Raw genomic sequence first — 15,408 nt, 5'->3', positions numbered from 1 at the left:
CAGTAGGCCTCAACATACACAAGGGAAAAAGCAAGATTCTCAAATACAACACGGAGAACACCAGCCCAATAACAAACAATTGGTGGAGAAACTCTGGAAGATGTAGAATCCTTCACATACCTGAGAAGCATCATCGATAGACAAGGAGGTTTAGATGCAGACGTGAATGCAACGATTGATAAATCAAAGGTCACGTTCCTACAATTGAAGAACATATGGAACTCAAAACAACTGTCAATCAATATCAAAGTCACAATCTTCGATATGAACGTCGAGGCAGTTCTACTGTACGGAGCTAAAACGTGGAGAACTACAACAACCATCGTCAAGAAGGTGCAAGTATTTATAGATGATTGTCTCCGCAAGATACTCAACATCCATTGGCCGGATACCATCAGTAACGGCTTTCTGTGGGAGAGAACAAACCAGCTTCCAGCTGAAGAGGAAATTAGGAAAAGACTCTGGAAGTAGATAGGACATATATTGCGCGAATCATCAAACTGCATGTCGAGGCAAGCCCTAGGTTGGAATTCTGAAGGGAAGAGGAAAAGAGGAAGGCCAAGGAACACATTATATTGGGAAATCGAAGCAGATATGAAAAGGATGAATAACAACTGGAAAGAGCTGAGAAGGATTGCCCTGGACGGTGTTTGATTCAGAGTGCTTGTGGGAGGCCTGTGCTCCTCCGCGAGGGGTAACAGGCGTAAGTAGGTAAGAAGTAAGTAAGTCGTTTGATTGGTAACCGTAAAGGTATCAAAATAAAAAGTATATTGAGGACTATTTTTAATAAACGTTTCATTCAAAATATATATTCGAGGGTTGAAACACTTAAAAAACAGCCCGAAAGTTTTTTGAATTTATTTCATTTTAATGCTTTCTTTCTTCATGTTATAGTATAAATGTTTTTTTCCTAAACTGTGAAAATATAATAATTAGGAGAACTTCATTTCCATGTTCACTGAATTAAGGGTATCATCCAATAAACGCAGTAAGATATTGTATAAATAAGCTATTCAGTAAAGAGTTATATAACTGAAGTAACAAATTAAATATTGAAGTCCTTTGTAGTATTAGCTCCTAGTATCATGATATCTGATTTTTAGTAAAGAGGAGCTTTTCAATGGTGTACTGGTAATTGACACGACAAATATAGGATATCTTTAAATTTTAAAAGATTCTTGTAATCACTATAGCACAGATTCTAAAGACCAAATAAGCTATTCTAACTGGCTGGTTTCACCTTATTGTATTGCTTTACAGAAGTAGAACTCACTGAATATTATTTTCATATTTAATTTTGTATAAACGTATACCGACTACTTTTTCGAATATATTTTAATACCATTTTCATTAGCAATTATAAAGATGGAGATATTTAGAAATAAATAAAATGTCTTAAGTGTAGATATAACTAAACTAATGGAGAAATTGAATATAGTCTAATTCTTAAATTGTGCTTATGCATTTTATCTTATTAAACAGTAAATGTTGTTTCTTGCTTTAAAATCCACATTATTTTAGAGCGCAGAATGAAGTAACCTGAAATAATATTTAACAAAGTCTATCATATCATCATTCTTAACATAGTTGGACAGTTTTGACGGCGGTTATGTTTTTCTTCTGGAAGTTTGAAATGATTGAAAATGGAAAGAAAAACGTGTATTTGTTGCTTAGTGTTTAGAAGGAATAAAGAATGTAACAGGTGTTTTTAAAATAATATTGAGATTTAAATAAGATCACTGTCATTTATTATATTAAACAAGAAGCAAACAACCAAAAGATAGATATATTAGTTATTTGTGGAAAAATAAAGTATTGTCATCAGTTAGTTACTCAGCGGTAAAGACAAAATAAATATACAATCACAGGAATTATTTAAACCTAAGTGAAATAAAGTCGATATTCTAAACCGACAGTATAGATTTTAAATTCATTTTTATCATCTAGTGTACTGACACTTTCTGTGACATAAAAAAGAATATCCGGATTCATTTAAAATTAGGTTTTAAATTATACGAAAGTGAAACTTGTCAGCTACCGATATGACATAAGGTTACCGTCAATTAGAGATTATATATATATAATATAAATAAGTTTTAAAGAAGTTTATTAAAACAAATTCAAAGATAATAATGAAATTCAAGTAAAATATAGTAGAATTTATACACAAATGATACAAAATGAGTAGATTCCTTTCCCTCTCGAAACGCTCTCACATGGCCACGCGTATACAGCCTCTGCCAGGGAAGTCCTACTCACCGCATTCTCGTGGCGGGGGTGTTGTTTACGAAAATGAGAGGACGAAAAGCGAATGTCCGGCGCTTTAACCGGATTCCAAACCAATGGTGCACATGGGCTCCAGTATCCTAAAGGAACAAATGGAGTATGAACCAATTGTTGGTCTGGGACTGTATCTCCTTACGATGCCCCACTGCCTTGTGGGTCAGACCTCTAGGTCGAAGGCTCGGGGTGTGGCCCCCTAAGATAACCACCTGCTTCAGTTTGGGCATCCGGGCAGTATCACAGCCCTTACACATATCGAATGAGATTTGTGTGGCGCATATATATTTGGTGCCTCCTTGTACCAATATTTATGTGTTAAAATAAATAAATAAGAAGAAGAATAAGAGATAAGATTCTTTGTTACCAATGTAATAACTAAAGTAAAAGTATAAAGATTTTGTGAAATTCATTTTATTATATTGTAAAGTAAAGAAAAATTTTCAATTCTCTATTTTAATAAATTTATGTAACCATTCATAAACTTTCTATATCGCCCACTTTACTCAAATCATATTCATCGTCTCATATAATTTCAATTATATAAAAATGAACCAATCAAATTAATTTATCATAAAATTAATTAAATAAAATGGGAAATGTTCATTTAATTAGTTTCTATCAAGAAATTAACTCACTATTTAAGTAAATGAACGTTAAACTAAACACAATTTAAATAACATTTAATTTATGTTAAATAAACAATAATTTGAGGAATAAATTTTTTTTATTAAATTTTGTTTTTAAAATTATCTCCAAGGTAAGTGATTTATTTAAAAATGGATATATAATTATTGTAAATAAATTAATAGATTTTTAATATCCAGATGAGTAGAACAATTAGATTTTTCTGACGTTTCGTGGCTTAGTGTAAGTCACTTCTTTAGAGAATAAATAACCAAATTAAAATTAATCCAAGTTTAAATAGTACAATGGAACAATAAGAATAATATGTGTTATTATTATTCTTGGTTATTTATTCTCTGAAGAAATGACTTACACTAGGACACGAAAAGTCAGAAAATCTATTTTTTCTACTCGTTGAGATATTACAAATATATTATTTATTTATAACAATCTACACAATGCTCAATTTATTCGAAATTATCAAATCAAACCTTGGTAATGATACCTATATAATTATTGATTATTTAAATTAATTATAACTAAATAAATGCTTAGCTTTAGAAAGTTACTTATTGAATTAAGTAAAAATGATTGTGTTTATTTATTTCTCTAAATATATCTATATGAATAATGAATCGACAGAATGGAATGAAATATTATTTGGCGTTTTTAACTTTTTTGAAGTTGATATAATCGAATAGATTTTTATATCAAAAAGGGTTTTGTGGAGATTGTAGTAATTTAAATGGTTATCATGAGTCAATTGAAGCTAGACTATCATGGAAAACCTGGAAGCACTGGATGGTTGTTTCATATTAGCATGGGAATCCTCAGCAGTTCGCATCTACGATCCCACCCCCCGCGAGATTCGAACTCAGGACCTATCGTTTTCGTACGCGAGCGCTCAACCACTACACCACTGAACTGGCATCCAACAGTGTTAATGTCTAACTTCAATCAATCCACGAATAGACTTTTTAAAGATTAGTAGATGTACTGATAACAGATAGATCTTTGTCAAAGAAGTTAATACTATATGGAACTGATTATTAATTAGTTGTTAATTAGTCACTATGGTAATCAAAATTTGAAAAGACTGTTGTCGTTCCATAATTTTTTACTGTTTACCTAATTTCCCTTGGAAAACTTTTTATCATATTCCGAAGTAACCACTTATATTAATGTAAACAAATGTTTTTCTCTTTACAGAAGTTTTAAAAATTGAATATTAAGAAATTAATCTTTCATATAGCTCTTAATAGGATGTTATCAAATCAAACTATGCAACAAGAAAACATCAATAACTTCTTCCATATCTCAGTGATAAAAAAGTCAATTCATCATATGTACAAGATTGTATCAAACTAAGCTGAAAACAAGGTATTTTAATAAAGATGCGTTCAAGTAATTTATCCAATCTTTCTTCATTGAATAAAAAGTTAGGTTACTTACTAATTCCGTATTAGAAAGTACAGATGAAAGGTTATTAAATGTCCTTATTTTCATATCTGTAGACTATACATCATTGATTAAGATCACCTATTTTAGATGCTTTGAGCATATGACCAAATAAATCAGTGTAAATAATTTTTCCGTTTAACTTTAAACATTCAGTAAATGTTTAAAACGTTTTTTTCATCTAAAACTCATTAAGTGATTAATGTGATTATAAAATTTGTCAATTTTAAAGTAGTAAGCTGTAATACTTCATTGTAAAATGTTTTTGATAAATATAAATTACCACCAAACTGTTGTTTAGATTATTCAATGTTTTCAGTATATTAATTACAAATTTACTTACTTTTTACTGACGCCTGTTACCCCTCGTGGTGGAAAATAGGCCTCTCACAAGCACTCTAATTCCAAAACCTTCCTGGGCAACCCTTTCCAGTTGCAATTCATCCTTTCCACATCTGCTTCGATTTTCCAACATAATGTGTTCCTTGGCCTTCCTCTTTTCCTCTTCCCTTCAGAATTCCAACCTAGGGCTTGCCTCGACATGCAGTTTGATGATTCGCGCAATATATGTCCTATCTACTTCCAGAGTCTTTTCCTAATTTCCTCTTCAGCTGGAAGCTGGTTTGTTCTCTCCCACAGAAAGCCGTTACTGATGGTATCCGGCCAATGGATGTTGAGTATCTTGCGGAGACAATCATCTATAAATACTTGCACCTTCTTGACGATGGTTGTTGTAGTTCTCCACGTTTTAGCTCCGTACAGTAGAACTGCCTCGACGTTCATATCGAAGATTGTGACTTTGATATTGATTGACAGTTGTTTTGAGTTCCATATGTTCTTCAATTGTAGGAACGTGACCTTTGATTTATCAATCGTTGCATTCACGTCTGCATCTAAACCTCCTTGTCTATCGATGATGCTTCTCAGGTATGTGAAGGATTCTACATCTTCCAGAGTTTCTCCACCAATTGTTTGTTATTGGGCTGGTGTTCTCCGTGTTGTATTTGAGAATCTTGCTTTTTCCCTTGTGTATGTTGAGGCCTACTGATGCAGAGACTGCTGCTACACTGACTGTCTTTATCTGCATTTGTTCATGTGTATGCGATAGGAGGGCTATGTCATCTGTGAAGTCCAAATCATCTAATTGATTCTGAGGTGTCCATTGTTGTTAGCGGGACATAGGCTGGATTAAAACATGCTCAATGCATGATTGCTTTGGTGCACTCTGATTGGCTAATTCTTATCCAATCAGCACTAGTCGATAGTTGGAGAATACTCAAGAATCTTCTCATGTAAAAACTATAAATATACTGACGTTTTCTCTATTGTGCTTCCTACTGGCTTCTGACTTGCTATTTGGAATATAATCTCTTTCCTGTTCAACCGTGTTCTGATTTGGGGTCTTGTCGAGTGAATCGGTGTCCAAGAATATTAAGCAATAGGAATAGCTGGGTCATTACCGTAAGAAGAAAGAGATTATAACAATTGTATTCCATGCTTTCCCTTAGATGTCAAGGTCTTCATAATCCAGTCAAGCACCAGAAGGAAGAGAGTAGACAGCCTTGTCTGACTCCGGTCCTTACTTCGAGTGCGTCTGTCATCCGTCCTCCATGCACTACTTTGCACTGTAGTCCGTCGTATGAGTTCCGGATAATGTTGACAATCTTCTCAGGAACTCCATAGTGTCGGAGAAGTTTCCATAACGTCCTCCTATCTACACTGTCAAATGCCTTTTCATAATCAGTGAAGTTGATGTACAGTGACGAGTTCCACTCAACTGATTGTTCGACGATGATCCGTAGTGTCGCAATTTGGTCTGTGCACGACTGATCCTTACAGAACCCAGCTTGTTGATCTCGAAGTTGGGTGTCTGCTGCGTCTTTCTTCCGGTTCAGCAACACTCTGTTGAAGACTTTCCCTGGTATTGACAGTAGTGTAATGCCTCTGTAGTTTTCACATCTGCTCAGATCTCCTTTCTTTGGAATCTTGACGAGGTGTCCTTCTTTCCAGTCCATCGGCACTTGTTCCTCCTCCCAAATCTTTCTGAATAGAAGGTGAAGCATGTTTGTAGTTACTTCAATGTCTGACTTCAGTGCTTCAGCTGGTATGTTGTCAGGTCCTGCTGCTTTCCCGCTCTTGATTTGTCTGATGGTCATTCTGATTTCTTCCGTCGTTGGTGGATTGACATCTATAGGAAGATCTGTATGTGTTGCTTCGATGTCCGGTGGATTCATTGGAGCCGGCCTTTTGAGGGGTTCCTTGAAGTACTCTACCATCTGTTCCGCTGTTCCTGAATTTCAGTGATTGGCCTGCCTTCTTTGTCTTTGACCGGTCTCTCTGGTTTACTATATTTCCTTGCTAGTTTCTTCGCTGTATCGGAAAGCTGTTTCACATTTCCGTCTCTTGCAGCTTTTTCCACCGTCGTTGCTAGTTCTTCCACGTATTTCTTCTTGTCGGCTCTAGTCCTCTTCTTCACTTGCCTGTTTGCTTCTATGTACTCAGCTTGTGTTTGGACTTTCTCTGCTCGTGTTCGGCTGTTGTTAATTGCTGTCTTCTTGTTCTTCCTTTCTTTAATCCTGTCCAGTGTTTTTATAAAGGTCCATTCCTTATGATGATGCTTCTTGAGGCCCAGGACCTCTTGACACGTTGAAATTAATGCTTCTTTCCAGTTGTCCTCCATAGTAGTTTCTTCTTCCTTCAGTTGATCATGTAAGGCTTTATCATAGGCGTTAGGTTGTAGATCATCTTATCTGAAATAAATTACCTAATTTTATATTGATTTTTACTTAAGCTTTACAAAGTAGATTTGAAACTTATTCTATTTATATAAGAACAAAATTGAGTAAAGCTACTTTTAACAAGATTAAGATAAAATTTTGTATAAAAGATTGTCATTATCTTTGAACAAATACAAATATTTGATACTCAGTTTGAAATTTATAACTAGTATCTGTTAAATAAATCAAAATACACATCTTAAATTGTATTGATCACCTCCAAATTTAGCCATTACCGGTAAATGTACTAAATTCCTGTTACATACACGTTGTCTAAATCTTATATTGACTTATTTACTGATAACATTAGTTCCTAGAAATTTAATAAAAATATCATTTTTCGAATTATTTCATGTTTAACTCAAATGAAAATCATTATATTTTATAGAGCTAATGAAATTGAATTTCTCCACATTATTTAGAATCACCGTTCGAAATATATAACACTTTATTAGAATATCTAAATTGAATTTTTGAACAATAATGATAACTTATATAAGAATTTTCGTCTAAATTTGAACGATTAATTTCACAATATTTGGGCGCCGAGTTAATGTGAGTCATTAAAGAGAAAGAATGTGTTTGTAAAATTTCAGTGAAAGAATTTGAAGTAAATTCAACGTTTCGCTTGGCAATTTGGTCCAAGCGTTTTCAAGAAAAATATAATCAAACAACAAAATTATCGTTGGAATTACTTCAAATTCTTTCGCTGATATTTTACAAATACATTCTTCCTCTTTAATAATGATAACTTGTTTATATCTGTTTTGTAATGTCATCATATCAAATTACAACCAAAAATCATATGAAGTCCATGAAATTATAGTCTTTTTTTCAGCGATATCTAAATACAGTAACAAAGTTTGACTAAAAAAAATGGTTGAACAGAGAAAAATGTGATGTATTGAACATTTCATTGAATAGATTCAAAAGTTGTTAGAAGAGGAATATGGGGAACTATGATTACTAATTTATATCTAATACTTTCATGGGTTGTTTAGTATAACTATTTTGTATGTAGAAGATAATTTACTGCATACTGACGTAAGTATACTTTTTATGATATCATGGTATATATATATATATATATATATATATATATATATATAATCATACATGAATGATTACACATGAAGCTAATGATGTATGTGAACATAATATTGACAGATGAACCAACTATAGAAACACAGTAGTACAGTAACAATTTTAAAATAAATCCAATGGACATTTCTAGAATTTATTATTGAATAAATGAAAATACATAAATCAACCAATGAAAATCATATGAATAAATGATTTTTTTTCAATTAAGTTATTTATTTTTACAGTGAATAGACTTCCAATTAACAAGAGTAATTAATCAATAAAAAAAAGGAAACAACTAGCTCAATAGATTTACATTGATAAACTTAAAAAAAGGTGACATTATAGAATTACTGTTTTCTTTTTTCTCTATAATAAAGACAAGTTTTATGTTCTTAAATTATACTTACTTAATTGAAAAAAAAGAAATTGAAGATCCAATGATGAGATTTTGGGAAGCACGGAATACAGTGGACTTCTAGGATGCAGTTAGACGATCTAAACTTTGCAGATGATCTGGTCCTTCTATCCCAAACGCAACAACAAATACAGGAGAAGACGACCAGTGTAGCAGTAGCCTCAGCAGTAGTAGGTCTCAAGATACAAAAAGGGAAAAGCAAGAGTCTTCGATACAACACAGCATGCACTAATCCAGTCACAATTGACAGAGACGATTTGGAAGATGTAAAATCTTCACATATCTGGGCAGCATCATTGATGAACACGGTGGATGTGATGCAGATGTGAAGGCGAGGATCGGTAAAGCAAGAGCAGCATATTTACAACTGAAGAGCATATGGAACTCAAAACATCTGTCAACAAACACTAAGGTCAGAACTTTCAATACAAATGTCAAGACAATTCTACTGTATGGGGCAGAAACCTGGAGAACAACGAAAGCCATCATCTAGAAGATACAAGTGTTTACTAATAGCTGTCGACACAAAATACTTCAGATCCGTTTGCCAGACACTATCAGCAACAACCTACTACTATGGGAGAGAACAAACCAGATCTCAGTGGAGGAAGAAATCAAGAAGAAGCGTTGGAAGTGGATAGGACACACATTGAGGAAATCACCCAAATGCGTCACAAGACAAGCCCTCATATGGAATCCTCAATGTCAAAGGAGGAGAAGAAAGGAAGACCAAAGAACACATTACGCCGGGAAATGGAAATAGACATGAGAGAAATGAACAAGAATTTGATGGAACTAGAAAAGAAGGCCCAGGACAGAGTGGGCTGGAGAGTACTGGTCTGCGGCCTATGCTCCATTGGTAGTAACAGGCGTAAGTAAATAAGTAACTAAGTAATGATGAGATTTTTCATATTGTTTAATCTTCTTAACTACTTATAAAGTTTATAAATAAATTAAACCGCGCGCGAGACTGATTGGTCCTGTGCTCGAATCTTGCAGGGCGCGTCGTGGATGTACACTGCTGAGGAGTCCTATACTAGGATGAAATGACAGTCCAGTACTACCAGGTTTTCTATGGTGGTCTAGCTTCAATTGGCTCATGAATTCAATGATTAAATTACTACAATCTCTACAAAACCCCTCTCTCGTTAAGTGAACATTGACAAAATGAGTCATCCGGTTTGCAAATATTCACTTTGTTAAGACTAAAGCACAATAGGAAAATGTAAATTCGACTAAATTAGTTGTACATTATTCATTTGTATAACTGTTCTTTAAACATTATTTAATAACCACTTCTAGATAGTTAATGCAAAGCAACTTAGTATGAAAAAGTATATAAAGATTTTCATTTCGATTAGACGTGATTAATTTTTGTCCAGAACAACTATAAGTAAGAAATATAAACTCACAGAATACAACAACTTCAAATGAATCTACTTTATGAACCCTTAGTTCATCTATTCAAATGATACCAATACATTGAATAAATTTTCTAAAAGTTATAAATAGAAACTCAAATAAAAGTATTTAATTGATTATCATTTGATAGTTGAATCAAATCCTATTTTATTCTTTGGTTTATTTTCTAAATAATTTTAAATAATGCAATAGATTATAGTTAAACAAGATGTTTTAGTGGTGTACAGTTATTGTTTAAATATTCATACGACTAACAACTATTGAATTATAAATATAATTTATAAAAAAATTCACTAGAGTCAAATTAATCATAAGTAATTTTGTGATATGTGCTACTTATATTGACGTAAGTAGTATATGAGGTTAGTTAAGAACAGGATGTCTAACAGCAGAGAGACTAGAAGATCGAACAGTAAAGAATGGAAATAGAATATAATTTGTATGAAAATGCAAGAACAATGAAGAATGAGTCATTTTAAGACAATTGATGGAGATTCCGCAAATTAAGCATTTACTATATGATTGTTAAATTTTATGAACAAGTTCTGTAATTTCCCGTCAAATACATTTGATTGTCCCTACTGGTGTTCTTATTCACTACAATTTCACTTTTGTAAGATAAACATAAACAAAATATCAGAAGGGGTTTTGTTGAGATTTTTACAAATTTCAGTAGTTGAAATCATGAGTCAATTGAAGCTAGACCACCATGGAAAACCTGGAAGCACTGGACGGCTGTTTCGTCCTAGTATGGGACTCCTCAGCAATGCGCATCCACGATCCCGCCTCCCGAGACATTCGAACTCAGGACCTATCAGTTTCGCGCGCGAGCGCTTAACCATTAGACTACTGAGCCGGCATCCAATAGTGTTAATGTCTAAATTCAACCAATATACGAAATAAAGCCACTGTACACCATTTTCTTCAGTCAGCTGATATCTCACAACAGACCTGGTTGTTCTCCACTGGTCACGGCTTCTCACTAGAACTCCAGGAGTGTCTCCTGAAGTCAATCACCAGTGAGCAGATGATTATTATCAGAACAGGTTTTGTGGAGATTTTTACAAATTTCAATGGTTGAAATCATGAGCGAATTGAAGCTAGACCACCATGGACGAAACGGCCGTCCAGTGCTTCCAGGTTTTCCATAGTGGTCTAGCTTCGATTGATTCATGACTTCAACGATTGAATATACAAAATACTTGATAATAATAAGATCTTACCTCTATTTTAATGAAAACTAATTTAGTAATTATTTTACTAAGAACTTAATAAATAATAAAATATTGAGAATGTTCTAAAGTTTTTAGAAGGATTAGAGTAACTTATTGAATATTTTTTGTAGGTTATCTTTTTTAAATAAACAAGAAACCTATTGAATTAAATGATCAGTAATTCATATATAGAGGGATTATATTTTTAAAATAAAAAGAAAAAAATTAAAAAAAAACGTTATTTCTATTATGGATTACATGAGTATATACATCTTCCTATTACAGTTCTATGAATATGTAATGTTAAAGCAAATACTAACTCATAAACAGTAAACTTTTATCGATTTTAATCAATATTAATAATTTTCCGGAGTCAGAGATTAATTAGTAATTTTTTTGTCCAAGATTTTTTTCTCTCTTTCTTTTTTATAATTATGTTATTTAATATTAACCATATATCTATGTGATTCTTCTAACATTTTACAATCATTTATTCAGTTTATAACATTTATTATTTGTCCATACACTGATGAATATTCTATTATTCAAATTATTTTATACTTCTACTGTTGGTAATGTATAAAACATTAAAATATTTGCTTGCCCTCAAGTGATTTGGTATGACGGAGAGTGAGGAGAGTCCGCTCTCCCTCTCCAAACATTCTTACATGACCATGTGCATACAACCACTGCCAGGGAAGTCGAGGCGGGAGTGTTGTTTACGAAAGTGAGCGGACGAAAAGCGAATGTCCGACACTTTAACCGGATTGGTGGATATGGAGAGTCCACTCAGGGGAGTTGGGAAACCCTGACTTCAAACCAATGGTACATTTCGGCTCCAGGATCCTGAAGGAAGAAATAACGTATGAACCAATCGTTGGTCACAGGCTACCATGGGACTGCATCTCCTTACGATGCTCCACTGCTTTGTAGATTAGACCTTTAGGTCGAAGGGTCCGGTTGTGGCCCCCTAAGAAAACCACCTACTTCGGCTTGAGCACTTAGTATCACAGCCTTCACAAAAATCGAATGATTTACGTGGTGCATATCTATTTGGTGCCTCCTTGTAGTAATGTTTATATATTTAAATAAATATAATAAATAATAATCAATATTTGATTATCACATGACGTTATAAAATGATCTATACATGAAATTAAATAATTTTCATGGTTGACAATAAGACTCCTTTAAGACGAAGAAAATTCGTTTTAATTTACGAAGCTCACTATAATGCCTAGTTATTTACTTAACATTTGTATTCACAAATGTATATGATGGATTTAAGTCCCATTTGAGTAACAGAAAATGCTGTTCAAATAATAAATAATAATAATTTATTATACACTTATTCTTTTAGAAATAGTTTCCTAGTGTATTCAACAACTAAAAAGAAAAATTCAGAAACATATCAGCTAATGAAATCATAAATAGTACACTCGTTATCGTTTACTCACAATGGAAATTAGAGTGATATTTTCATTGTTTTTTTTGTTAATGAAAGATATATCTGGTTACTGCAGATAAATAAATTGATTCGAATATCGAATATTTGGTTTTTTCCTTTTTTTGTCTTTTTTTTTTAAACAGGGCAGAAAATCTTTTATTCCTTATCATAACACAATTATATTTGTTTAAAATGATCATTGTAAGAAAAGAAGGTATGGTCATCACTACATTATATCTTGTATCACTTGTTAAACAATAAGTAACTGTATTTTCCAAATTAGTTTAACGGTGGAATTCATTCCTTATTTAAATGTAAACATGATTATTTATAGATTTATTGAAGAGATAAAAACAATGAAAAGGGTAAAGTGAATCTATTAAATAATCGTTGCAGTAATATAGTATTAGGTTTTGCGTATAGATATCTCATTAAGACAAAATCCCTTTTCGTTTCGAATAAAAAGACTGACTGATTTTTATGAATTATCTCTTAAAAACATCTTAATTTAAGATCAAATAGACTAGTCATTTAAAAAAAAGTTACAAATGTTGATTATAAGTTGCAATGGTTTTTGTTTTGTCAGAAATGAGTAAAATAAATTGACAATACAATTTTATTCTCTCGTTTAATGGTATAAAATTATAAATTTTAAGGCATATAGGGTTATCGATGATACTGATGTCTCAGCTTCATAGTTTAACTCTTTCACTTTCAATTGTCGTTTCAATACAAAAAAATATTTGATTGTACTTAAATTGAGAGTCGATAACTCATTAGACTGTACAAAAATGGGATCAAACACCTACTTCAAAAAAAGTTATTGCATGACAAGAGATAAAATTTAATGTCAAAAGAAAAATTGAATAGACTGATGATTTAAATTATGTAAATTTATTCAAAAAACGAGACTTAGTTTACAGCTGATGACAATGTTAAAAATGATATTTGTTCTTATATTTAACTTTACAATTAAGTTGTTTTCATAAAATGGATATATAGTTACGATAAATTCAAATGGTGAACGATTGAGATGATTCGATAAGAGGAGTCACCCTAAAGTTCCAGGCATAGTTCAGTCTTGTTGTTAACCGATTGTAGATAGAAATTAATAAGCTAAGAATTCTGATTTAAAACTTTCTGATTGAGATCATGAATCTGCCAGTATTAGACCATCATTGTAAACCTGGAAGCACTGAACGGCCATTTCATACCTCCCTACAGTGGGTATATACGATCCTCTGCGCGAATCCGAACCCAAAATCTCCGGCCTCGCGCACGATCGCTTAACCTTTACATCACTAGGCCGGCATCAACTGGTGTTATTGTCTAACTTCAACCAATCCACAAAATCGATAATGGTGGTTTGATCGATTCATGATCTCATATCCACAACCCTGTACTCATAAAAACGTCCTGAATGGTAACTCGTTAAAAACATTTTAATTTACAAATTAGCTGAGAATAATTTGAGAAACAGAAATCATTAAACAGATGTGTGTTTTTCTAGTTTCGGGACATATTAATAATGTGCATTAGCTATCCTTATAAAGCTATAAATAATAACGCTCAAATCCCAAATCCTCATGAAGTCATAAGTGTGTATTTCTGAAAAGTCTCAATTGTGTGAAAAACACCCATTTAGAGCATTTTGATTTTTCAATTTATTTCAATACTTAAGAAAAACTATTTAAGATAATATCAATTAAGTTTATATGTGTTATCCTTCAATAATCTTGTAAAATTAACTTTAATTTCAGTTTCAAAATAAGTAAATATGGGTTTAGTGACAACAAATTAGTTAATGACATCCTCTTCACATTTTTATTATGTGTGATTAGTTGTTCATTTGTTTTCTATAAGAGAATCTAGTTTGTTGATAAAGATGATCATGTGAGTTTCACTGTTATTTTATTATTATTATTCTTAACATGACTATGATTAAACACTAATTCATGAAACCCTCTACAATGAAAAAAAAAGGTAAACAAAATCATTTATCTTATATTTTCATTGTTTTAATGAGATGATGTTTTTAATACACAAAACAATGAATATAAAACTAATTGAAAAATATCTTTTAGATCATTAATTATGATTTTTAATTGAAAAGTGGACAATCTTATTTTGAGAGTTGAAAAGATAAACAACACTTTGATGATTAACTATTATTGAATAGATTTATTATTATCATTGGTTATATTTCTTTGTTTTACATTCAGTTTTTTTTTCTAACTTTTATTATAGTTGTCCCTTGTTGATGAATTGTTTTGTTTGTGATCTAAATTTGTTATCATATTTTTGTCTTATATTGATTATGTTATATCCCAATAAGAATAATGAATAGTAACTGTTGGAATCTATTTCTGGATGAATATTATACATTTATTTTTATTGTATAATTGTTAAGTCACTAAATTATTCATATTCGTGTTTCTCTGATGATAAGCTTTAATTTGATCTATGAACTATTATTATACGACTTACCGTTCTTGAGTTATACTCAGTCTATCAATTACAGTCTATCCCATATTCACAACCACTTTTGGCTAAAAGTTGTACAAATGTTATTTTCTATTTTGTGGTACGATATGATCTGTTTGGTTTGTATATAAACCCATTATATTTGAAATACCTGATTGATATTGCAGAGGTTGAAACTGGTGTTCTAGACTTAACAAG

General features: G+C 32.1%; 1 protein-coding gene across 1 annotated transcript in view; it reads left to right on the top strand.

Annotated features, from left to right (window-relative positions):
- The first annotated feature begins 2,874 nt into the window (after window positions 1–2,874).
- The window catches only part of MS3_00004160 (uncharacterized protein), a 48,593-nt gene continuing 36,059 nt past the window's right edge, over window positions 2,875–15,408 (top strand). Inside the window, exon 1 of the mRNA XM_035732376.2 lies at window positions 2,875–3,040. The gene's annotated coding sequence lies outside the window, so the exon portion shown is untranslated. The remainder of the gene's footprint in view (window positions 3,041–15,408) is intronic.

This window comes from Schistosoma haematobium, chromosome ZW, assembly GCF_000699445.3.
Source record: "Schistosoma haematobium chromosome ZW, whole genome shotgun sequence".
In the NCBI taxonomy this organism is placed as follows: Eukaryota; Metazoa; Platyhelminthes; class Trematoda; order Strigeidida; family Schistosomatidae; genus Schistosoma; species Schistosoma haematobium.
Note: the sequence above shows the minus strand (reverse complement) of the source record. Positions and strands in the feature narration are given on the sequence as shown.